Raw genomic sequence first — 25,194 nt, 5'->3', positions numbered from 1 at the left:
AGTGGTTTTCCCTACTTTCTTCAATTTAAGTCTGAATTTGGCAATAAGGAGTTCATGGTCTGAGCTACAGTCAGCTCCTGGTCTTGTTTTTGCTGACTGTATAGAGCTTCTCCATCTTTGGCTGCAAAGAATATAATCAATCTGATTTCAGTGTTGACCATCTGGTGATGTCCATGTATAGAGTCTTCTCTTGTGTTGTTGGAAGAGGGTGTTTGTTATCACCAGTGCATTTTCTTGGCAAAACTCTATTAGTCTTTGCCCTGTTTCATTCCGTATTCCAAGGCCAAATTTGCCTGTTACTCCAGGTGTTTCTTGACTTCCTACTTTTGCATTCCAGTCCCCTATAATGAAAAGGACATCTTTTTTGGGTATTAGTTCTAAAAGGTCTTTTAGGTTAACCTGAAGCTAATCTTCCAACCTCATAGAAAATACAGAGAATGGAGGAAAACATTGAAATGCAGGAAGATGAAACAATCAGCCACATCTAGATTGAAAGACAATCTATAAAATAATATCCTAGATTCTTAAAATATGTAGTGATAAAAAGTAGTGAAAGAAATATTCTACTGAAAGAAACTAAAGAGATATAATCACCAACGTATAAAGTGAGATTGAATACAGGTTTAAAAAGACATAACTGCTGCAAAACATTCCTGCAACATTTGGGAAACTCTCTCTGCACACAAAGTAGATATTAGATAGTATAGAATTATTTATAATTAATTTCTTATTCATGATAGTAGTAATATGGTCTTAGAAGTAGTTGTTTTTAATCTTAGGAAATGAGCATAATATGCTTTTGGAAAGGAAGTGTCATGATGTCTTCAGTTTATTTAAATTAAAAAGTGAAATAGAGGAAACACATAGAGAAAAAATATGGCAAATGTTGCTAGTCTTTTTAAAATTCATTGTAAATTTTTGTTGAGGTATAGTTTATAAACAATATTATGTAAGTTTCAAGAGTACAGCATAGTGAGTCACACTTCTTAAAGGATGCCCTGCATTTATAGTTATTATAAAGCACTGGCTATATTTCTCATGTTATACAACATATTCTTGTGGCTTATTTATTTTATACATAGTCCTTTGTATGTCTCAATACTTTACCCCTATTTTTTCCTTCCTAACTTCCCTCTCCCCACTGTTAACCATTAATTTATTCTCTTTGAGTCTGTTTCGTCTTTGCTATGTCCAGTAGTTTGTTTTATTTTTTTTTTATATTCCACATACATGTGATACCATACAGTATCTGTCATTTTGGTCCACCTTATTTCTCTTAGCATAATGTCCTCCAAGTCTGTCCATGTTGTTGCTAATGACAAATTTTTCTTCTTTTCATGGTTGGATAGTATTCCATTTCACACACACACAAATATACAAACATCATATATCATATAACTTCTTTTTTAACATATATATCCACTCATATATACGTATCACATCTTTCTACATTCTGTCATGGAACACTTGCTCACATTACTTGGCAATTATAAATAATGCTACTATCAACATTAGGGAAATGCATTTTTTTTTCATATTATGTTTTTGTTTTTTTCAGATATACCCAGAGTAGAACTGAGGGGTCAGTGCTAGTCTTCTTTCTGACACTGTATGAACACTCAGGCTGGCCCTGTGAGCTTTTGGTAAATGTCCAATAATAAAGTCTTTCAGTTACTTTAGTCTCAAAGACACACTTAATTCAGATAACAGCTAGAGTAATCAAAACTTTCTATGCATTAATATGTTAAGGTGAAAACCTCCCCACTCCTCTTGCTCAGACTCGCATCAGACATGAAAAAGGAGAGTGTAAGGAAATAGTTATTTCTCATTTTCCCATTCAACTCCTCCCTCATTCACAGTTTATCTAGGATAGAGGTTGGGAGCAGACAGGAGATAAGGATGAGGCAGTGGAGAAAAGATTGCCTTTCAATGAGTGGTAACATCTTTGAACATGTCAAGTTTTTAAAGTTAACTCAGTGAGTGCACACATGTGGATTTGTCAAAAACCCTACATCTTGTTTGCATTTTGTCCTTGATGGAAAATGCATCTCTCTGGAAAATACATCTGGATTCTCACCCATCCCTCAGTCCTTGTCATTCAGCACATCTCCCTCTTTATGTTAAGATTTTCTTGTGCCTTCTATAAGCTTATTCCTGGATCCCTCTCTCTCTCCTTGTCCCCTACCCCATTTTATTTGTTTATCTCCCTTAACCTGCCCACATTTAGTCTCTGGAAAACATAAACAATGTCCTGATACACTCTGGATATTCAAGCCAGTTTTAGTTGCAGCAAATCTGTATTCTGCTTGAAAGCAACTAGCCAACCACTATCTCTAGCTTTTCTATTAATCTCTTTCAGGCATCAACTTGATACCAGTGCACCAGTGTCTCAGCCCTAGAGAATATAAGTGAAGTTTTCAAAATAAACCCATGGAAACTTCTTTCTTAAGACTTGAAATTAGGGGAAAGCTCCCCCATCTCTCCTCCATGGTAGGGAAGGATAAAGATTTGGTAGAGGAAGCACACAGTAGGCTGCCAAACCTTCCCTAAAAACCCTATTTTTAAGGATTGTTTTCTGCTCCATATGCTTCAGAAACTTGGAATTGACAAAGGGTTTATGATGAATTGTGCCAGTGTATTCACAACATCTTCAGTTGGAGCTCCATAAGAGGCGTGACACTTTAATTACTTTGATCAAAAATGAAAACAGCACTTGAAGAAAAGAAGGAAGCAAAGAAAGACATTTAAACACTGAAACTTTAAACACAGAAACATAAAATGGATGGAACAACTGATGGTGAAGGAAAAAAAGTAGCTGAAATAATGAATCCATATTTGTTTCATAACCACTCGTTTTAAGCCAATTGTTCTTTACTTTACCAGTCTTGCATGTACAGTGCTCAACTGTTACATCAGACTCATTTATTTACCGAGCTAGAAATATAGTATGTAGTTTCACTTTTTTAAATGCAACAACTGTACTTCAACTTTTTTAAACAATTAATACTTGAATAAAATGGGCTTCATTTATTTAAAATTTTTTTCAAAAATAAATAAAAACCCTGTTTCAATCTACAGCAAATTCTCTTAACCTCTCAAACCTCTTTAATAGATAAGAGGTGGCTCTTGGCCATCTTATCTATCTGGCTGCTCCAGTTTTTAATTGTGGCATGTGGGACTTAGTCTCCTGATCAGGGGTTGAGCCTGGGCACCCTGCACTGGTAGCATGGAGTCTTGGCCCCTGGACCACCAGGGAAGTCCCCCTTGTTCACCTTATTGGGATTCCTGTTTGGATGACCTGGTCTCACATGCCTCTCTTTGGCTTAAAGCAAGGCTAAGACAGGAAGATTCCTAATAACATCTTTGTCATAATAATATATTTTCCTGTCACTTAATTGTCAATGACCAAATGAAAATGGAATGAGAAGAGGAGACAGGAAAATGGACATTATGTTTTCATTTAATAAGCTGAACTTTCCAACTCAGATGCTGCATACCATGTGATTCTGGGATTATTTTAGTTTTGTTAATATTGGCCTGAACTGTACAGAATAAAAAACTCCTGCCTCATTCAGTAGTTCCAGTGGTCTTTCTGAGACTTTCAAAGAGCTTAAGATAAACCTTTAAGAAGTCATCAGCACATTTTGAAATAGTATACTTTCCTAGTGCTGTGCTGTGCTTAGTCAAGTCTAACTCGTTGTGACCCTTGGACTATAGTCTGCTAGGCTCCTCTGTCCAGAGGGATTCTCAAGGCAAGAATACTGGAGGGGGTTGCCATGTCCTCCTCCAGGGGATCTTCCCAACCCAGAGATTGTACTGGGGTCTCCTGCATTGCAGGAATATTCTTTACCAGGTGAGCTACCAGGGAAGCCCCATACTTTCCTAGCATGTTTGCCTAAATTAGAGCAACTTTGAATTAATAAAAATGTAATTACCAACACACTTTAAAATTTTAGAACCCAATTATAAAATACAGAGAATCAAATAAGAAATATAGCATCAACCCGGAAAGAATTATTGCCCAAACGTTCATTTATAATCTTCCAACTTTCATAAGTTATTTATGTATGTACCTATGTATGTAATACACATATGTACATATAATCATTTATAGCATTTTAACAATGCTGTATATCAAACATCTATTTTTATAGATAAATATATACCTACATCATTCTTTTTCAAGGTCAAAGTCTTTTGAAAGGATATTTTAAAATTTATTCATTGATGACCACTGGTGTTATTTTTAGATTCTGAATATTAAAAACAATTTTACTATGAATGTCCTTGTATAAACATATTTGAATATTGACTGATTATTTTCTCACTCTAATTCTAAGAAATTAGTGAGAGTTGGACTCTCATAAAGAAAGTTGAGCACTGAAGAATTGATGCTTTTGGACTGTGGTATTAGAAAAGACCTTGAGAGTCCCTTGGACTGCAAGGAGATCAAACCAGTCCATCCTAAAGGAAATCAGTCCTGAATACTCATTGAGAGGACTGATGCTAAAGCTGAAACTCCATTACGGTGGCCACCTCACGCAAAGAACCGACTTATTGGAAAAGACCCTGATGCTGGGAAAGAAGGGAATGACAGAGGGTGAGATGGTTGGATGTCATCACCAATGAAATGAGATGGTTGGATGGCACCACTCGATGGACATAAGCTTGAGCAAGCTCTGGGAGTTGGTGATGGACAGGGAAGCCTGGTGTGCTGCTGTCCATGGGGTTGCAAAGAGTCAGACATGACTAAGTGACTGAACTGAACATTTCTTAGAAATGTAGGCTCAGTGGGTTTGCACACTTTTAAGAATTTAAGTTCAGATGAATGGATAAGAAAGCTGTGGTACATATACACAATGGAGTATTACTCAGCCATTAAAAAGAATACATTTGAATCAGTTCTAATGAGGTGGATGAAACTGGAGCCTATTATACAGAGTGAAGTAAGCCAGAAGAAAAAACATAAATACAGTACACTAACGCATATATATGGAATTTAGAAAGATGGTAACAATAACCCGGTGTACAAGACAGCAAAAGAGACACTGATGTACAGAACAGTCTTATGGACTCTGTGGGAGAGGGAGAGGGTGGGAAGATTTGGGAGAATGACATTGAAGCATGTAAAATATCATGTAAGAAACGAGTTGCCAGTCCAGGTTCGATGCACGATACTGGATGCTTGGGGCTGGTGCACTGGGATGACCCAGAGGGATGGTATGGGGCGGGGGGAGGAGGGAGGAGGGTTCAGGATGGGGAACACATGTATACCTGTGGCAGATTCATTTTGATGTTTGGCAAAACTAATACAATTATGTAAAGTTTAAAAATAAAAAAAAAAAAGAATTTAAGTTCATGTCATGTCCTTGAATTTTCCCTCACGGTGGCTGTAATAATTGATACCATTCCTGCAAAAGCCTCACAGTCTCACTACCACTAAATATCTTCATTCTTCTACTTTAGCCAGTATAATCAGATCCAGCACACAATGGTATTATTTCCAAATAAATTATGTTTATTTTATTATTAACAGGATTGAACTTCTTTTCAAATGGTATTATCCATTATCATTTCTTTATAAATTTTCCATTCATGACTCAAGCCCATTTTGTGTCTGGTTTATAAGAGTCCTTTGTATCTTGAAAACTTTAACCAACCTTTCATTAGACCCTTTGTTAAGAGTATATAATAGGCATGTTTTCAAATATGTTATCACTTGGATTTTGAATGATCTAAACATTTTTCTATAATCCATCAGGCCCAGTTAACCACTGATAGGGTATTACATAATTCAGCAAGAGCACAGAGGCAGACTGATGATTGATTTTAGAGGAAAGAGAAACAGAACTTGTTAGGGAGAAAAAATAAACATTAGTAACCTTTTACTGTAAAGCTTTTATCTTATAAATGAGGATATGTGCATTCAGGGAAGTGAGGTTTTATGGTCTCAGATGGCATAGTTTTTGTGTTGCCAGTGCCAGAGCTTATGACTGTGTGACATCTCTTTCCACCAGCCAGTTGTTCTCAAATTTGGCTGCAAATCCAAAACACCTGAGGAGTTATGTAAAATAATTCATGGAAGGAGATAAGACCTACCATACATTTGTATGCCATTATCAAAGAATTGTAAGTCACTATCCTAAGTAAACTCTTAATTTTTTTTTTAATTAGCTTTCCTTCTTAGGGGTTTTGGAAAAAGTGAAAAGTGGTATTTGCCACAAACAGAAGGAAATAAGAAGACCCAAGGGATGGGATAGTTAGGGATCTGGAGATTGACATGGACACACTGCTATATTTAAAATGGATAACCAAGAAGCACCTACTGTATAGCACAAAGAACTCTGCTCAATGCTATGTAGCAGCTTGGATGGAATGGGAGTTTGGGGGAGAATGGATACTTGTATATGTATGGCTGAGTCACTCTGCTGTGCAGCTGAAACCATTGCAACACTGTTTAATCAGCTATACTCTAATACAAAATTTCACTGCTCTTCATTTCACCAACTTTCCCATGGAGGAGTTAAGAGATGGCTCCACAGAAGGATTAGATGGTTACCTGAGCTTCCAGAGTTAGTGAAGGACACCCCATTATTCATCTCTCAACATATCATAACATCATTGCTATTCTTTGTGTCTAAGATTTTCCCTGCAGTTCAGATGGTTTAAGAGGAGGTGCACAGATGATCTCAAGGAAGGAGAATTTTAGTTGAAGAGTTGGGCTGTCAGTAAGAAGATACACATTGTTAAAGACCAGGTCAATGATTAAGGCTGACAAAAGATCTCACACGAAAATTTCTAGTTAATTATTTTAGTTAAATCGCCCTTTCTTTCTCTGTGTCTTAATGAAATTAGTAAAAGTTTAAATGAAATCATATTCTGATCAAATGATGGCACACAATTAGATGTTTCATGCTTCATGTGACTAGGAGCCTACCCACTTAAAATCTCAGCAGGAACTCTCTTTGGGGAAAAACTGACTCCTGCATCATATGAATATCTAGTTCAAAATATAGACCTTTTTCCAATTTATAAAGAAATTAATCTGACAGGAATTAAGCCTGAGAAGCATAAAATATCTAAAATCCAGTCTTGGATTTTAGAAAAAAAATCAGCTTTTGCACATCTGAAATCATAGTTGTTTATTTAATCTATGATAGTTAAAGGCCCAAAGTAAAAAAAACTGATGTGACCTGTCACAGACTTGTATTATAACTCCCTGGAACCTCAAAAGTGCCTCTCTGACTTTAAATGATAGACATAACCAATAAGCTTTATACTCTGCCTTGAGTGAGTGAAGTTGCTCAGTCACATCCGACTCTTTGCAACCCTTGGACTGTAGCCTACCAGGCTCCTCTGTTCATGGGATTTTCCAGGCAAAGGGTACTGGAGTGCATTACCATTTCCTTCTCCAGGAGATCTTCCTGACCCAGGGATTGAACCCAGGTCTCCCACATTGTAGGCAGACGTTTTATCGTCTGAGCCACTAAGGAAGTCCTCTATACTCTGCCTTAACTCATTTAAATCTTCAAAATTCCTTTCACTAGTGATGAGCAAAATCCAAGCTCCAATCCACCATGGCAACATTTCCAGGGGTGTGAAAAGCACCAAATTCCAGATAACCCTCAAACTACCCAGAACTAACTCTCTGAACCCATCATGCCCCGTCTTCTGACAGGCATTCACCATCACAGCCCTGTGTGTGTTTCACCAATGCCATTTCCAAGATATTCTTAGTTCTGATCCCTAACAGTCCTAAGTTTGCACAAATGCTGAAATCTGACTTAAATCACATATTGGATACCACTTAGCGGGATCCAAGGGCTTTATCACTCAAGGATCCTACAACACTGCAAACCTTCTCCCCAGTGTTCTTTGGAGGTATCTGGCTTCTACCCAATCAGCCATATTATCCCATACTTTCTTCTGCCTGTACCCTTACTTCCATCTCCCAAACACCCCTAGCTTATTCCCCTTTATTCACTTTCTTGTTTGTTATAAAGTTATTACATAAGACCACAGAGGTCCCTTGGGGTTCAGTGGTGTGGCTGATATTATAGAAGCATGTTGACTCTAATGGAAGCCTAGATATTCAGCAATATTAGTTAAATTGTACTTCTCTGGCATGAGAAGTAGCACAAAATATGATCTGCCAGGGGACAGAGTTAGAGAATCACATTTTTTACAGAGCAGGGAAACACATAGAAAACCTATCTTGAGTACAGACTGACATGGTCACAGAGGGCAACTTCAGGTCAGTGTTTCAGTTACTACTGAATTCTAACTGCTCTCTTGGCAGCTAGTTAAAAATAAGTAGTTAATGGTTTGTTCTCCTTTACATTCTAATTGGCAAATATTTCATCTAATTGGTGAACAAGACCTGCTAAAATATTAAGCACCCAGATGATCAAAAATATTACTTGTTACTGCTGACAGCTGAAGACAATGCTTAGGTTATTTTTACAAAGCATCATATGTTCACTGCAAGATTATTAGAATAGCAAAACAATTGGAGCCTGCCTAAGTGTTCTACAATGGTGCAGCAGCTAATCAAATTAAGGTCCATCCACTTGATGGAATAGTGTGAAGCAACTGCAATGATAATATGGAGAATTTGCTACAATCTGGAAAATATTTATGATAGAAGGTCAAATAAAAGGGCCAAATGGCAAGTAATAGGCAATCTCTCAATGTCAAGTCTGTAAAACAGATACATAAAATATCCACAAAGGTAGAAGGAGATTGTGACTGACATTTTTTATTTAATTTCCAAACCTTTCAAAATATTACTTGAATCTTAGTGTCTTTTTTTTTTTAAGCAACAGAAATCTCAGCTCTTTCATAAGTGTTTTCCTGTTGCTAGTCTTCGCCAGCCAACTCCTTTGATTCCCAGATGAGACATGGTTCTAGGTGGATGAACCCTATGTCTTTTCTAAAACTATTAATAGAATTTCAAACAAGTATCCATCTAGCAACACCACCCCCCACTCCAATTCCTCTGGCAAAGAGGCTGCTCAAACAACATATCTTAGTCTCAGTAGCCCATTTTTTTAATACATTTTGCTTGTAGATTTGATTTTTGAAGCCATGTTCATAGTCTACCTAATTATAAAATATAATTTAAATTTAAAAATAAATCCACACATTTTTAAAGTAAAAGGAAACTGATAAACCTGATGGCTTATCCAACTGCTGGCATGACTACAGAAGGAAGAACTACTCCAAATGACCATAAAACACAGTGTTTTTGCTGTACGTCTGTAATGAGATATGTCCTAAGGGCAAAATGAACTTTGAAAACAATCAATTATAAATTGTTTTTGGGTAAACATATTGGTGGTGGTAGTTTTCTGGTGTGGATTTTATATATAATATGTGTTGAAGCAAATGAGTAACTACAATCATGGTGAGAAGCAGAATTTTTGACATGGAAGTAAGAAAATGAAGGATTAGTGAGAGTAAATCAGAATTCTATATAAACTCATATGCATTTTAAAAATCTCTTTTGTTCTGTCAATGAAGTGATCTAGAAACAATGACCAACATTAAAAGCCTTAAGCATTCTTAATTCCTAAATCTTAGTCACTAGAGAAATTCTACTAAAGGAACAAGGGCTGCTTGGAGAACTGGCAAGTTCCAGATCTGAAGCAGGAAAGACATAGGATGAGCCTGGAGCAGCATATAGTAGCAGAAAGAAAGCCCTCAAAAGTGTTGCTGTGCCAACCTGAATTTACTTTCACCGTCCAAAGGTGGGAAAACCTGAGCCTCAGTGCTGTTAGCAAGTGCAGTGGTATGAAACATATCAAATGTTTCTCAACCTATTAGTTTATAATGATATTTTAAAAAATCCAGCTATTATCTTTGGAGACTATTAAGGTATCAACTCATGACTTTGAAATATGATAAATAAGAAGTATCAGGCATTAATTTATCCATTATCCTCAGGGTATCTAAACAGTTGATAAGGAGAGGTTTCTTTTAATAAAATCATCTCAGCTTAAATAAAGAAGAAATAATAGAAATAAACTACTACCACTTTACAAGTTGTAAATGAAAGTGAAAAAGTCAAAGTATTAGTTGCTCAGTCATGTGCAACTCTTTGCGACACCCCCATGGACTGCAGCCTGACAGGCTCCTCTGTTCATGGGATTCTCCATGCAAGAATATTGGAGTGAGTAGCCAATTTCTTCTCCAGGATATCTTCCCAACCCAGGGATTGAACCTAGGTCTCCTGTACTGCAGTTAGATTCTTTATTGTCTGGGTCTCAAGGAAGTTGCAAATAATAGTTACCAAAAGCTGATATCACAAAATAGGAGGCAAAACAACATAACATACCTCACGATAATATACTGCTTATGAAGCAATCTATCTGAAAGGCATGTCTAAATCTGGTGCAGCGTCTAGATCTAAGGAAATCAAACAAGTCAATCCTAAAGGAAATCTACTGTGATTATTCATGGGAAGGACTGATGCTGAAGCTGAAGAGCTCCAATACTTTGACCACCAGATTCAAAGAGCTGACTCATTGGAAAAGGCCCCGATGCTGGGAAAGACTGAAGGCAGGAGGAGAGGGGATGACAGAGGATGAGATGGTTGGATGGCATCACTGACTCAATGGACATGAGTTTAAGCAAACTCCATTAAACAGTTAAAGACAGGGAAGTCTGGTGTGCTGCAGTCCATGGGGTTGCATCAAGTCGGACATGACTTAGCAGCTAAACAACAGCTAGATCTAAACAACAATTGACAGAAAATACTGGAGTCAGAAGATCCTGCTAGAGACACCTCAAAGATCAGTAAGCAAAATCTATAAAGTGGAAAACTGTAGTACACATACAACCAGGTATCTTCAACCATACAACAACAAAATAACAACTGCAAAGAAATAGAAAGAGATGATCAAATCAAAAGCATGTGAGAAAAAATTTTAAAATACAACATATGCCTTATTTGAATCCTGATAAAAACAAGCTGAACATAATTGTGAGCATAAATTGGATACTTGAAAATATTACAGAATTACTATCAATTATCTTTTATAGACAATGAAGGTACAGGGATATGTTTCCTTCCCCCACCCCTCAAGGAGTTCTTAACTCTTAGAGATGCATGTTTAATTATTTACAAATGAAATTCCATTTCTTTGAAATTTGCTTCAAACTAATCCAGGGAGCAAGGGAAGTTAGTGGGAGTATAGATGAAATAAAATGGGCATGAGTTAACAATGAAGAAAAATGACGAAAGTTCATTATACTATTTTTATACTACTCTATTTTGGTTATGCTCAAAATTTCTTCTTGTTAAAAAGTTCAACAAAGTCTCATATTTTTTATTTTTAATTAGGCTAACAACTTTTTTTTTAAAGGTAGCATTCACTAAGACACACTGTCTTTTTTTAATTTTTTTTATTTTTTAACTTTACAATATTGTATTGGTTTTGCCATATATCAACATGAATCCACCACAAGTATACACGTGTTCCCCATCCTGAACCCTTCTCCCTCCTCCCTCCCCGTACCATCCCTCTGGGTCATCCCAGTGCACCAGCCCCAAGCATCCAGTATCGTGTATCAAACCTGGACTGGTGACTCGTTTCATATATGATATTATACATGTTTCCATAAAAGTATTTGTAAATATTTGTATAATGTTTTTATAATGTATGTATCTTATTTACTTGTCACAATGTGTATAGGAAAGCACCACATAATACTTAATATACATAGGAGTCTATGTCTTTTTAAATTAATTCTCTGAGATAAAAATTACCTGTCACATTTTCAAAAGGAGAAATCATTTAATGGCATCAGTTCAGTTCAGTCGCTCAGTTGCGTCTGACTCTTTGCAATCCCATAGACTGCAGCACGCCAGGCTTCACTGTCCATCACCAACTCCTGGAGCTTGCTCAAACTAATGTCCATCAAGTCGGTGATTCCTTTCAATCATCTCATCCTCTGTCATCCCCTTCTCCTCTTGCCTTCAATCTTTCCCAGCATCAGGGTCTTTTCCAATGAGTCAGTTCTTCATATCAAGTGGCCAAAGTATCAGAGTTTCAGCTAGCATCAGCCCTTCAGCAGACAATTGTGACTCCATATCATGCTACTCTTATAGCTAATATTTACCTGATAATTCAGGTGCAATTCTGAAACTAAGCCATATGATGCCACTAGCCTGTAAAAAATAACTTCAATCATCCCCCTTTCTCCAGTGAATGAAATTTAAGCACCCTTCAGACCTAATATGGCCTACTCATCATTCCTAAAACTTACCAAGCTCTTCTAAGGCTTGAGAATTTTGGCCCATCAGTATTTCCCTAGAAATCCTACCTACACTTTTCCATTTAGTGAACTTCTATTAATGATCTATCTAAAAGTAGCCCTTCTTGGTGAAGACTTCCCTAGTCCCATGATAGAGATACTCACTTCCTTTTCAGTGTGCCCATAACAAACAGACATAGTCATAGAATATACATTCACAGAATATAACTGCTACTATTTACAAAATATTTATTTATCAGTCACTGTTCCAAGTGTTTTATCTATACTAAATTAATTTACTTATCCCAACAATCCTGTGAAGTAAATACTACTACCATCCCCATTTGGCAGATGAAGAAACTAAGGCTTTTCCTTGATGGATTGAATCAGTTTTGTTTTGTTTTGTTTTCCTTTGTATTAAAAATACCAAATAGTGCAAGGCACATAGAAATTGTTTGGTAAATATTTGTTGACTTGGATTGGTTTGGAGATTTTAATAATTTATTTAAAGCAAAGCCATTTTTCAACAGTAATTTTTAGATAAAGCAGGAAAAAAATTGGATGGAATAAACTCTTCTAATTTAGATCATGTGTTGGGATAGATTGAAACTGTGGTTGACTTTTCTCAGAAGAAAACAAAAGTAATTATCTGTGCAATGGAGTTCTTTATTCAAACTATTTGCCTGGCTATTTTTGCTGTTGTGAGGGGTTTTACAAAAGATTTCTTTTTTTTTTTTTTTTTTAATTGCCACTACTTTTTGGTGAAATAGGGCCATGAAAGATCTTGACCAGCCCTGGTATCTCAAAATCTCAATTGAAAATCAGTTTTATAAAACACCTCAAATTGCAAGGACTGAGAGTGTATCTCGGTCAACCTCAAAATACAGTTGAACAGTGTTTTCTAAATCATCTGTTTTATTTTTAGAACACATTTGTCTTTTAAAATGAACAATGGTGCTCCTGGCAATGGTATCATTTGGAAAATGTTTTAATATACATAAAACATTGCATGTCTCTTTAAGTATATTTCTCAAGAGATTTTCCATTTGTGATAGTGTGACTACAGTTTCATCTTCCTTTTCTTATCACAGATGGTATTATTTCTAGAGTGCATCTTAACATTCAGTACATTTTTACTGTGTTGTCTTAAATGTCAGTACGCTATCAGCCTAAGTCAGTCAAACTGTTTGCTGTGAGAGGCAGAAGCTCATGAAAGGGGTCTTGATGTATGTCTCCTATGCAACACCTTCAACTCATTTCAGCCTTATGCTGTATTCTGAATGCCTTTATTTAAAACATGCCACTTTCCCCGTTCTAAACTTATTTCATCTTGCCACCTCAAAATTGTCAACCACTGTTGTAATACCTTCCATTTATGTCTGGGTTCATTTGATTTTATATAACAAAACTTCAAACTCAATTGGTTGAAACAAAAATAAAAAACTAATCCACACTTGCCCAGGCAAGCAAATTCTGAGGCCCAAATCTTTTTTGTTGCTTTCTTTTCTAATGGTGTACTTCTCAAATACCCTCTCACATTTAGTAACAAGATGGCAACTGAAATCTATGACCTATCTTTAGAGCTTCAGTCCCTAAGAGAAAGTATCCCTTTGTATCCCAATACACGTACCTAATATCACCAGATGGAGAAGGCAATGGCATCCCACTCCAGTATTCTCGCCTGGAAAATCCCATGGATGCAGGAGCCTGGAAGGATGCAGTCCATGGGGTCGCTAAGAGTCGGACACGACTGAGCGACTTCACTTTCACTTTTCACTTTCATGCATTGGAGAAGGCAATGGCAACCCACTCCAGTGTTCTTGCCTGGAGAATCCCAGGGACGGCGGAGCCTGGTGGGCTGCCGTCTATGGGGTCGCACAGAGTCGGACATGACTGAGGCGACTTAGCAGCAGTAGCAGTAGCAGCAATATCACCAGAAGGGATTCCCTGGTGGCTCAGACGGTAAATTGTCTGCCCGCAATGCGGAAGACCCGGGTTCGATCCCCTGGTCGGTCAGATCCCATGAAGGAAATGGCAACCCACTCCAGTACTCTTGCCTAGAAAATTCCATGGATGGAGGAGCCTGGTGGGCTACAGTCTATGCGGTCGCAAAGAGTCGGACACGACCTAGCGACTTCACTTACTTAATGTCACCAGAACCAGTTAATGTGGCTGGGGAAACTGATTGTTTTTTTTTTTCTTCTTTTTTTAAAACTTCTCATTTTGTATTGGAGTTGTTGTTTAGTCAATAAGTCATGTCCGATGCTTTGCAACCCCATGTTCTATATGTAGCCCACCAGGCTCCTCTGTCCATGCGATTTTCCGGGCAAGAATACTAGACTGGGTTGCCATGTCCTTCTCCAGTGTGGGGTATAGCCAATTAAGACACAATGTTGCGACAGTTTCAGGTGAACAGTGAAGAGATTCAACCATACATTATACATATTCCAATTCTCGCCCAAATTCTCTTCCCATGCAGGCTGCCATATAACATTGAGCCATATTCCGTGTGCTATTCAGTAGGTCCTTGCTGGTTATCCACTTTAAATAGAACTGTGTGTACATATCCATCCCTATCTCTTTCCCCCAGCTTTCCCCCCTGGGAACCATAAGTTCATTCTCTAAGTCTGTGAGTCTGGGAAACTGATTTTTTTGATTGTCCATACTTGGGTCATATGCTCAACCTTATTATTGATGAAAAGAGGCCAGCACCACCTGAAGGACACGCATTGAGAGTGTGTGGTTGTCTCTTCCAAAGAAATACAAAAGAGCTATTACCAAAAAGGTAATGTATTGGGGGTAACAAATATAAGATATAGCAATCATTCAGACAACTATACAGTAGTGAGAAAAGCAGTATCGATTCAGATTACTCGGAAACAATGTCCAATTCAAAACCTTAGTATGGTTTTAGCCAGTCAAATTCTTTTGAATTTCAGTTTGCTTCTCTGTAAAATGTGAAAATAAAGCCTATTTTATGAAGCTCAAATGAGTAAGAATAAGTAAATTACTTGCCACATACCATATTGCTTGCCAAATAGTAGAAACACAACAAAAGCTAGCTTTCTTCAAGACCAAGAATATGTTCATCTTGGAAAGCATCTTCCACTATTCCTGTCTTTTCATCTGTACCCTCTGCAATCTTGGGTAAACTAGAATCCATTATACAATTTAGCACTTAATGGCACACGAGCAATACCACCTCTGTATGTTAGATATGCAAATGCCTTGTCTTATCAACTAATTTTCAAGCTCTTTATGAGCTTAGGTCATTTCTTGGTACCCTGCCCCAGCAGTCAGCTTGGGACTAGTTACTCACTCTTCACAGAGTAAGAGATGCCCTGCATCTTTGGACTGACTATGGGGTCAAATCACATTTTGAGTACACTGGGTGATACCTATGGAAGCACGCACAAGCAGAAGAGGTAATAAATGTTGAAATGATAAACTGGGGAAAGCAGTGTCTATAAAATGAAAGAGGCTTTATGGATTTACTTATTTACTTAAAGAGTAGAGGAAAGTTTAAGACGCACAGGGAGAGATGTTCAGCGTCATTCTGCTGAAACTTTAAGGATGGTTCAAATGCCTTTTGAAAACCCCTTCTGATCCCAGTGGATTTTGTCATATGCAGTAGGATTAGTTGCTTCAGGAAAAACATTAGAATTGTAAATACTTAAGTTAATGACTTACTAGTAGGCAAAATAAACACTATGAGGTAAGATTTTGGAAACAGATCTAGATTTGAGCCCCATATCTAGCATTTAGAATCTGTGTGAACTCAGGCAAATTACTACAGAAGGACCTGTATGGAAATATGAGACTTGACTAAGACGGTGCAGGTAAAAGACTTCTTCCCACATAGTTGAGAAAACAATAAAGAACAGCAAAGATAAGATTTACTACTATGTTATTTGGAAATGTAAAAAACATAAAGGGGAGTTAGGTCTGATTTAGAGAAGTTAATGCCTAATTACTAGGCATTGCCTTACCTTTGGGAACACTACATACAATAAACATTTGCCTGATATCCAACTGGGTGAATCCTGTGCTGATTCTTATTTCATTTTAAATCATATTTCCATTGGCTTCATTCTTATTGGAGAACAAATCAGATGACAGTTGTGACCAGGTTTATCTCTCTTTTCTTGGAACCCCACAGGGTTTTTTCTCTGTTTCCACATTTTGGCTTGACTTTATGTGGGACCTTAATAATGACTTAAAATTGAAAATAAAATTCAGTCACTGATACTCTCTTGGTAGAGATATTATGTTTTCATTTTACCAATTCCACCAAATTTGGGGAACATCATGTAGTTATTGTCAAGTCCAAAGCTTCTAAAATATACATTGATATATAGAGACAGGAGAATGAAGAGGTCATGCAGAAGCCACCAAGGTACCAAGTCATTGTTTAGATGTGATGAAGAGTCCATTGTAAGAATAGATACAAGAGGTTTTTGCCGTAGATGAGAGGGGCAGGGACAAAATCTAAAATTTTCAAGTTGCTTATTAATTAGCCTAGTGCTTTCCTTTGAAACCTCAATACGCTCATTAAAACACAGTCATAGAACTAAATTGATACTGTAGAAAAAAATGGGTTTGCTCTATCATTTAGAAAGGGATTTTTTCAGGTGATTTTGGTGGTGGCTGGCATATCTTTTTAAATACTCTATAATAGTTTATTTTTACCTCTAATTAAAAACTAGATTCCACTGTTTAAACTCATAACGTCACCCCATGATGATCAGTTAAATTAATGTTCTGAAAAGGAAAATAAAAATTTTAAATAAGACCATAATTAACAGCCTGTAGCATCATCCTAAGAGCAACCTCAACTCTCATCTTCCTACATGCTAATTCAGAGGTTTCATTTTAGACAAACTAGTCACTCACTGTTATTCCCTGAAAATGACATCCTGAAGTCCATTGTGTTCCTTTATATTCCTTGCCTCGAGTTTCTTCCTTATTTCTTACTCCAACTGATTCTCAAATTGTCCCTCAAGGTGAGGGCCTCCTTCCTCACCTTGAGGAAAGTCCTGCTCTTTGGCACACAACCAATTATTTTGCCTTTCTGGGAATAAATGCTGCTTTTCTTCCACTGCGCTGAAAAATCTTTGAAGGCAGAGGTTGTATCTTTTATCTTTACTTTCAAGATTTTTCATATAAATAGCTGTTGATGACTTCTCCATTTATATAACATACTTTCTTAAGTATCGGCTGAGAACTAAGGAAGAAAAATTATCAAAACATAATTTCTGCCACAGAAATGTCACAGTCTAGAAGAAAAATAAGTGCATTGACGTCTAAACTTAATATGATATTGTAGAAACAAGACTCACAGTCATAGAAAACAAACTTTTGGTTACCAAAGGAGAAAGGGGAGGGAAATAAATCTAGGAGTTTTGGATTAATAGATACATACTACTATATATAAAATAGAAAAACAACAAGAATTTACTGTATGACATTGCATGTGTGTGTGTATGTGTGTGTGTATATATATATATAAAATATACAATTATATAAAATATTATAGAAGGAGTCCCAACTTGAACTTAGAAAACAGGACATTTTAAAATAATTGGTAAATAGCCCTATGACCCTTTGTATTTCTATGGTGTCAGTTATAACTTCTCTTTCATTTCAGTTTTATTTATTTGGGCCCTCTCTATGTCTCTCTTTTCTTTCTTTCTTTTTTTGATGAGTGCGGTTAAGGATTCATTAATTTTATTTATATTTCAAAGAACCAGCTCTTAGTTTCTTGATATTTTTAATTGCAATTTTAGTCTCTATTTATTTTCACTCTGATCTATATTTCTTTTCCCTTCTACTAATTTTGGGTTTTATTTGTTCTTTTTTCTGCTTCCTTGTCAGGTTAATTGTTTGAGATGTTTCTTATTTTCTGAGATATGCTTGCACGGTTATAAACTTCCCTCTTAAAACAAATTTTGCAGTGTCCCATAGATTTTCAGATAGTTGTGCTTCCATTTTCACTTGTCTCAAGGTATTCTCTATTTTTATTCTTTTATATGACCCATTGGTTATGCACAGTAGCATGGTATTTAGACTCCCTGTGTTCGTGTTTTTTGAAGTTTTTGTCTTGTAGTTGATTTCTAGTTTCAAACTGCTGTGGATAGAAAAATAAATGCCTGGTATGATTTCAGTCTTCTTAAATGTACTAGGATTTGCTATATGGTAAAGCATGTGATGTATTCTGGAGAATGCTCCACGTGCACTTGAAAGGAATGTGAATTCTGTTATTTTGGATGAAATGTTATATACGTATATAATGTTTTACACTTATATGTGTGTGTATATATAGATGTATACATATATACATGGCTTCCCAGCTGGTGCTAGTGGTAAAGAATCTGCCTGCCAGTGCAGGAAATGCAAGAGACATAGATTTGATCCCTGGGTCGGGAAGATCCCCTGGAGTAGGAAATGGCAACACACCCTAGTATTCTTGCCTGGAAAATTCCATGGAAAGAGGAGCCTGTCAGGCTGCAGTCCATGGGGCTACAGAAAGTCAGACATGACTGAGTGACCAAACACAGAACACACACACACACATATATATAATACGTATATAAAATTCCAATTTATCTAATGTGTTATTTACAGCCAGTGTTGCCTTATTGATTTTCTGTCTGGTTGATCGGTCCATTAATGTAAATGGGGTGTTAAAGTATCCTACTATTTTTATATTTCTGTCAATTTCTCCCTTTATGTTTTTAAATATTTGTTTTATGTATTAGGTACGCCTATATTAGCTTCATATATATTTATAGTTGGGTCTTTTCTACTTAGAGATGTTCTTTTAATATTTCTTATAAAGCCAGTTTAGTGATACTGAACTATGTTAGCTTTTGCTAGTCTTTAAAACTACTTACCTCTTTTTCAAGTCTGAATGATAATCCTGCTGGGTAGCGTATTCTTGTTGTAATATTTCTTTTTACCTTTCATCACTTTAAATATATCACACCACTGCCTACTTGTCTAAAATGTTTCTGCTCAAAAGTCAGCTGACAGCCTTATGGGAATCTGCTTGCACGTGACTAGTTGCTTTTCCTCTGCTGCCTTTAAGATTCTCTTTTTATCAATAATTTTTGCCATTTCAATTGTAACGTGTCTTAGTGCACACCTCTTTGAGCCAATCTCATTTAGAACTCTGTGATTGCTGGGCCTGGATGTCTGTTTCCTTTCTCGGGTATCAAAAGTTTCCAGTTATTATTCCTTCAAATAATTTATTGGCCCTTTTCACTCTCTCTTCTCCTTGTACCTTTGTAAAGTGAATGTTAGTATATCTGATGTTATCCCAGAGGGATTTTAAACTATCCTGTTTTGTTTTGTTGTTTTTTTTTTCTATCTTTTTTCTATTTAGTTTGAGTGACTTCCATTATTCTGTCTTCCAGTTCACTCATCTCTGTATCATCTAATCTACTGTGAATTTCTTATTTTTTTAAATTTCAGTTATTGTATTCTCTAACTCTATTTGGTTTTTACTTTTTTTATTTTCAAACTGTGTTGAAATTGTCACTGTGTTTATCCAATTCTTTTCCCAAGTTCATTTAACATCTTTATGATCATTACTTTGAACTCTTTATCAGATAGACTGCTTATCTCCACTTCACTTTCTTCTTTTTCAGAGATTGTCTTGTCCTTTCACCTAGAACATATTCTTCTGTCACCTCATTTGGCCTGATTTTCTGTTTTATTTCTATGTGTTAGGTAGGTGACTTATGTTTCCTGATCTTGGTGAAGAACCCTTATGTAGGAAATGCCGTGTAGTACCCAGCAGCATACACCTCTCTTGTGACCAGAGCCAAGTGATTTAGGGTTCCCCAATGTGGGCTGTATATGCCCTTGTGTTGTGACTGAGCTAACTACTGTGGACATGCTGGTAAGCATCACTGGCCCCTGTACCATTTGGCTGGAAGGCTGTGCCTGACTCAGTGGTTGCAGGCCCTCTGGAGGGTGGACTAGACTCCCCATGTGATTGGCCCAGTGGGGCATGGGGCTGGTGTTGGTCTTCTGGTAGATGGGGCATCCCCACATGGCTGTCTGCATGATCCCCCACCCTAAGATTCTTTAGTCTGAGCCCCATCAGAAGGACTGCAATTAGAAACTGAAGAAAATGTATTTGCATGGGGTTTAAAAGAATCATATATCGACAAGCATACTGGAGCATTGTCTTAACTGGCAGCCATAGACCTGATGTTGTGTTTGCATTTTTATTTAGCTATTTGAAAATCACATTGTTTCCTGATTCTTCAAAATACATTTGAGCTTGTATTAAACATTACCATGCTTACTGTTAACTATACTTGCATGTTTTCAACTGTTTCTAAACTGCAACAAGAGATTTTAATTTCTTCTAGTTTTCTTCAAATTTGCTCTCATTATCCACGTGTGGATAAACATATATTCTGAAATCTTTCAGGTTATTTATCACAATCCATACTGTTCACAGTTCCCATAAGATTCTTGTCTCATTCCTATCTACAACATCTAAACCATTCAGCCAATTATATTGATAACCAATAAATGCCTGCCAACATTCCACAACACTCTTTTCCCTCCATTTTTCAGATCCATTGCTTCCTTGTTATATTCTTCCTAATCAGTATCAGTGATTCCTGATATTGCCCAAGTCTGAGCTTCCAAGCTTGAATCTATACTTTAAAAATGATGTAGAAACTGTGACTTTTATGCAGACAGTTGAAAAAATAATCCCACTCTCTTTATCTCATGTATACAGAGTACTACTTTTGGCTTGAATTATCAGGGAATTTATTCAATAATCCACTTTATTTTATACTAATTATATTTCTCTGGAGCTAAATATACCTAATGCAGCAGAAACAGTACAAAATTTAGTCTTTCAAGTGAAGTTTCAGTCTATATAACTTAATTTTTTGTTTTTTGCTGTGCTTTAATCGCCATCAGAACTATTGTTAGCTAACACAATAATATTGCAAACATACCAAAAGTAAAAATCTTCCCTTTCCATTATTTTTTTTAAAAATCCTTTAAAAAAAAACTATCTTGGAAACATACTTGTTCAGATTCAAGGAAACCTGAAGTCAGGTTCTGTCTGACTAAGCTTTATATTATGTATCTGATGACCTTTCAGAAATCATTTTCTATTCAACTTTAGTTTTCTCATCTATAGAAAAGAAAAGGGAAATGGTTTATTGATCTGGAAGGGTTTTAATGAGAAAATTATAATTAATATGCCTAGAAAATCTCATGTGTTCCCTGGGACATGGCTGGCTCAAAATGAAGGATTGCACCATCATTTTCATTACTAATATTTTGAAAGAAAATATAACCACCACTTTTCATCTTTTTCAAGAAAAATCTCCCTTTTGTAAGCTCTGTGTTGCTATAAGTACTGAGAGAAACCTGCATACTTGACATTGATGGTTGAATATTTATAGTATCATTGTATTTAAATTATAATGTATTTCCTTTAAAAAATGATGCTTGAAGCATATACAATACCCGTCAATCAATTCCAGTATCTTGCCAATTACATGGCAAGTATAGGATAATTTAGAGGATTTTTAAAAGTGGAACAACTAATCAATTGATATTAATGTGATGGAGACTTTTATTACAGAAATATTGATGTCATATTTCTCCTTTCAAAACATACATGACCCATGATAGAGACCTTGGGGAAGAAACTGAGCAGCCCCATTTGATGTTTAAATATATCATCTGTTCCCATGCTCTCTGTATCACCTGACACTTAGAGCAACATCAAAGAGCTGCAGTTTTCTAACTAGCTCTAACAGTCTTGGCAGTTCACTGTTTACACTGATTTAATCAACTAAATCCTAGGGCAGGAAGCTATGCAACCATAGACTACACTTCCACTGATAAGGACAAAGGAGGGCAATTCACAGTCACTAATGTAATAGGCAGTAATGAAAAGAAAGTTCTTTGTATCATCTTTAATGAAATGGCTAACATGTATTTATGCAAATAGCCACATAGTGCTTTGACTAAGTGAAAACAAGTGTGAAATGTGGTACTGATCTTCATGTAGCTTACTGACCTATTTTGGATATAGGCAGTAAGCAGATAAAATATATTAGAGAACACTAAAAACACTAAATTTAGAACCAGACTGCATAGAAAATGATATCCTAAATGCTTTTACACTGGATCTTAAGTGCATTGTCATTTTAGATGTGAGGGAGGTTCAGAAGGGAGGGGATGTATATATATATACCTACGGCTGATTCATGTTGAGGTTTGACAGAAAACAACAAAATTCTGTAAAGCAATTATCCTTCAATAAAAAAAATTGCACACAAAATAGCACTAACCATTTAAAAAATCTCAAATATATGGAAATTTTAAAGGAATAGATCATTTTTTGATAAAGAATAGACATCTTTATCTTTTTCCCTCAAATTTAATAGGCATTTAAATTTTGTAAATGTAAATTGTAACACCTATTTTGAAGTAATTTCAAGTCAATTAATCACATATAAGCTATAAACCCTTAAATAATTCAGTATATATCTTGGAAAGTTGAGACTTTTTCTAACTACAATACTATTATTAAACTAAGCAATATTAATACTAACTTCTGAGTAAGCTGTAGTAGCCAGGCTATATTTAAATTTTCTCAATTGTCTTGGAGTATTTTTCATAACTCAGTTTTTCAAACCAGGATACACACTAGAACCACACACTGCGTTTGGTTTTTTTCTGCTGCTTTCCCACTTCTTCTTTTGAAACATTGGTTTGTTGGACAGACTAGTCATTTGTCCTGTAGAAAGTAACGTGCTGAATTTTTCCTGTGCTGTTGTTCAACTTCTACCTCCATACTGTGTATTTCCTGATAAAGGAAAGTTGCATATAGTGATTTACTAGATTCAAGTTAATAACTTTGGCAAAAACACTTAGGCCATGCTGAAGAGTTTATGTGTCACCTAATATGATGCATTATGGTGTCTAGTTACCCCATAATTTGTGACAAATTGCCTTAAAGTAGTGGAAACCTGATCTCTTCACTGAAGTTGTTTGTTCTCTTGTCCTCAGCAAGAAATCTGTGGACTCATAATCTGATACCATGCAAACACTGTTTCCCATCCATTTTTCATTTAATAGCCTTATCATTCATTGATGATTACTTCCTCAATCAATAATTTAATTCAAGCTTACAAAAACTGTGTTTTATTAGCCAGTTCTTTGCTTAATCATGATAATGCTTTGTAACAAATGAACCCCAAATCTCCAAGGCATACATCAACATTTATTTTCTGTTCATAGGTGTATGTGAAGTTAGGCTGGTCTAGACTGGAATCAGCTGGTGGGACTGGAATCCAAGCTTTGATGGAGTTAAGTCTGGTCCACATTACTTTGTTGTTGGCATAGACTAAAGAGAAACAGGTACTTGGGAACAAGGTCTTTTCCTAGCAGAGTAAAAAATCCAAACAACCTGGCAGTAACTTTCCCACGACCCTTCAAGCTTCAGTCTAGAACTGGCACAATGACTCGTCTGTCCATATTCCACTGGGCAAAGCAAGTCACCTCTCCAAAACCAGCCAATGGAAAAGGCATGCACACTCTCCTGACTTCAACGGGAGACACTACAAAGTCACATGGAAGGGGCAATTAGTGTGTAATTCTTCCACAATAGAATGTAATAAGTTGCAAACAATAATCCCATCTATCAAAATAAACATATTATTATCTATTCACTGTCTTTCTTCAATGTATCAGTAGACATCATTGTTACTTTTTTGTCACAAAGTCATGTCTTTTTTCAGTCACAAAGTCGTGTCTGACTCTTTTGTGAACCCACAGACAGCAGCCTACCAGGTTCCTCTGCCCATGGGATTTCCCAGGCAAGAATACTAGAGTGGGTTGCCGTTTCCTTCCCTAGGGGATCTTCCCAATCTGAGGATCGAATCCATGCCTCCTGCATTGGCAGCTGGATTCTTTACCACTGCTTCACCAGGGAAATCCCATTTGTAGACATACAATTACCCTTCTAGTGTAATTCATTTGGATTTAAGATGAGATTCCAGACAATCTTTCAAACAAATTTGAATCCAGATCTCTCTTTCACCTCCTGTCACCTAATGAGCAGCAGTGGAACGTCCAACTTATTTTTGTATCCCTGATGCTCAGCACAATCTTTAGAACATGGAAAAAGTGAAAGCCTCTCAGTCATGTCTGAGTCTTTGCGACCCCATGGACTATACAGTCCATGGAATTCTCCAGGCCAGAATATTGGAGTGGGTAGCCTTTCCCTTCTCCAGGGGATCTTCCCAACCCAGGGATCATACCCAGATCTCCCATACTGCAGGCAAATTCTTTACCAGCTAAGCCACAAGGGAAGCCCAAGAATACTCTAGTGGGTAGCCTATCCCTTCTCCAGTAGATCTTCCCTACCCAGGAATTGAACCGGGGTCTCCTGAATTGCAGGTGGATTCTTTATCAACTGAGCTATCAGGGAAGCCCTTTAGAACATGGAAGATGCCCAATAAATGTGGGATGGGTTACATTTCAGAGTAATCCTTTGAATTTTGTAAATAATTTCCATCCAAAGAAACGAATAGCATACTTTCCTTTTCCTCAGCTTACAAGTACAGTTATCTTTGTACCTCGATGGAAAGAATAAGACACTGAGAGGTTTTAGAAGAATGATGAGCCCAAGGCTAAACAGTAAATCAAAGATAGAGTAGAGAATGAAACCCAATACTTTTGATTCCTTTGCTGTGCATCAGACAGCATGCCTCCATGGCTCTCATTCTGTACCATATGGTTGTCTCCATATATAAGGCAATTGCCACTGAACATTTTGACTATTATTGATAAATTGAGGTCTGTGCTAATCAGTAGATCTTTTATATCTCAGAAGGATCTATCTATACACACACACACACACACACACACACATATATCTAC

This window comes from Bison bison, unplaced genomic scaffold, assembly GCF_000754665.1.
Source record: "Bison bison bison isolate TAMUID 2011002044 unplaced genomic scaffold, Bison_UMD1.0 scf7180017864471, whole genome shotgun sequence".
NCBI classification, from domain to species: Eukaryota; Metazoa; Chordata; class Mammalia; order Artiodactyla; family Bovidae; genus Bison; species Bison bison.
Note: the sequence above shows the minus strand (reverse complement) of the source record.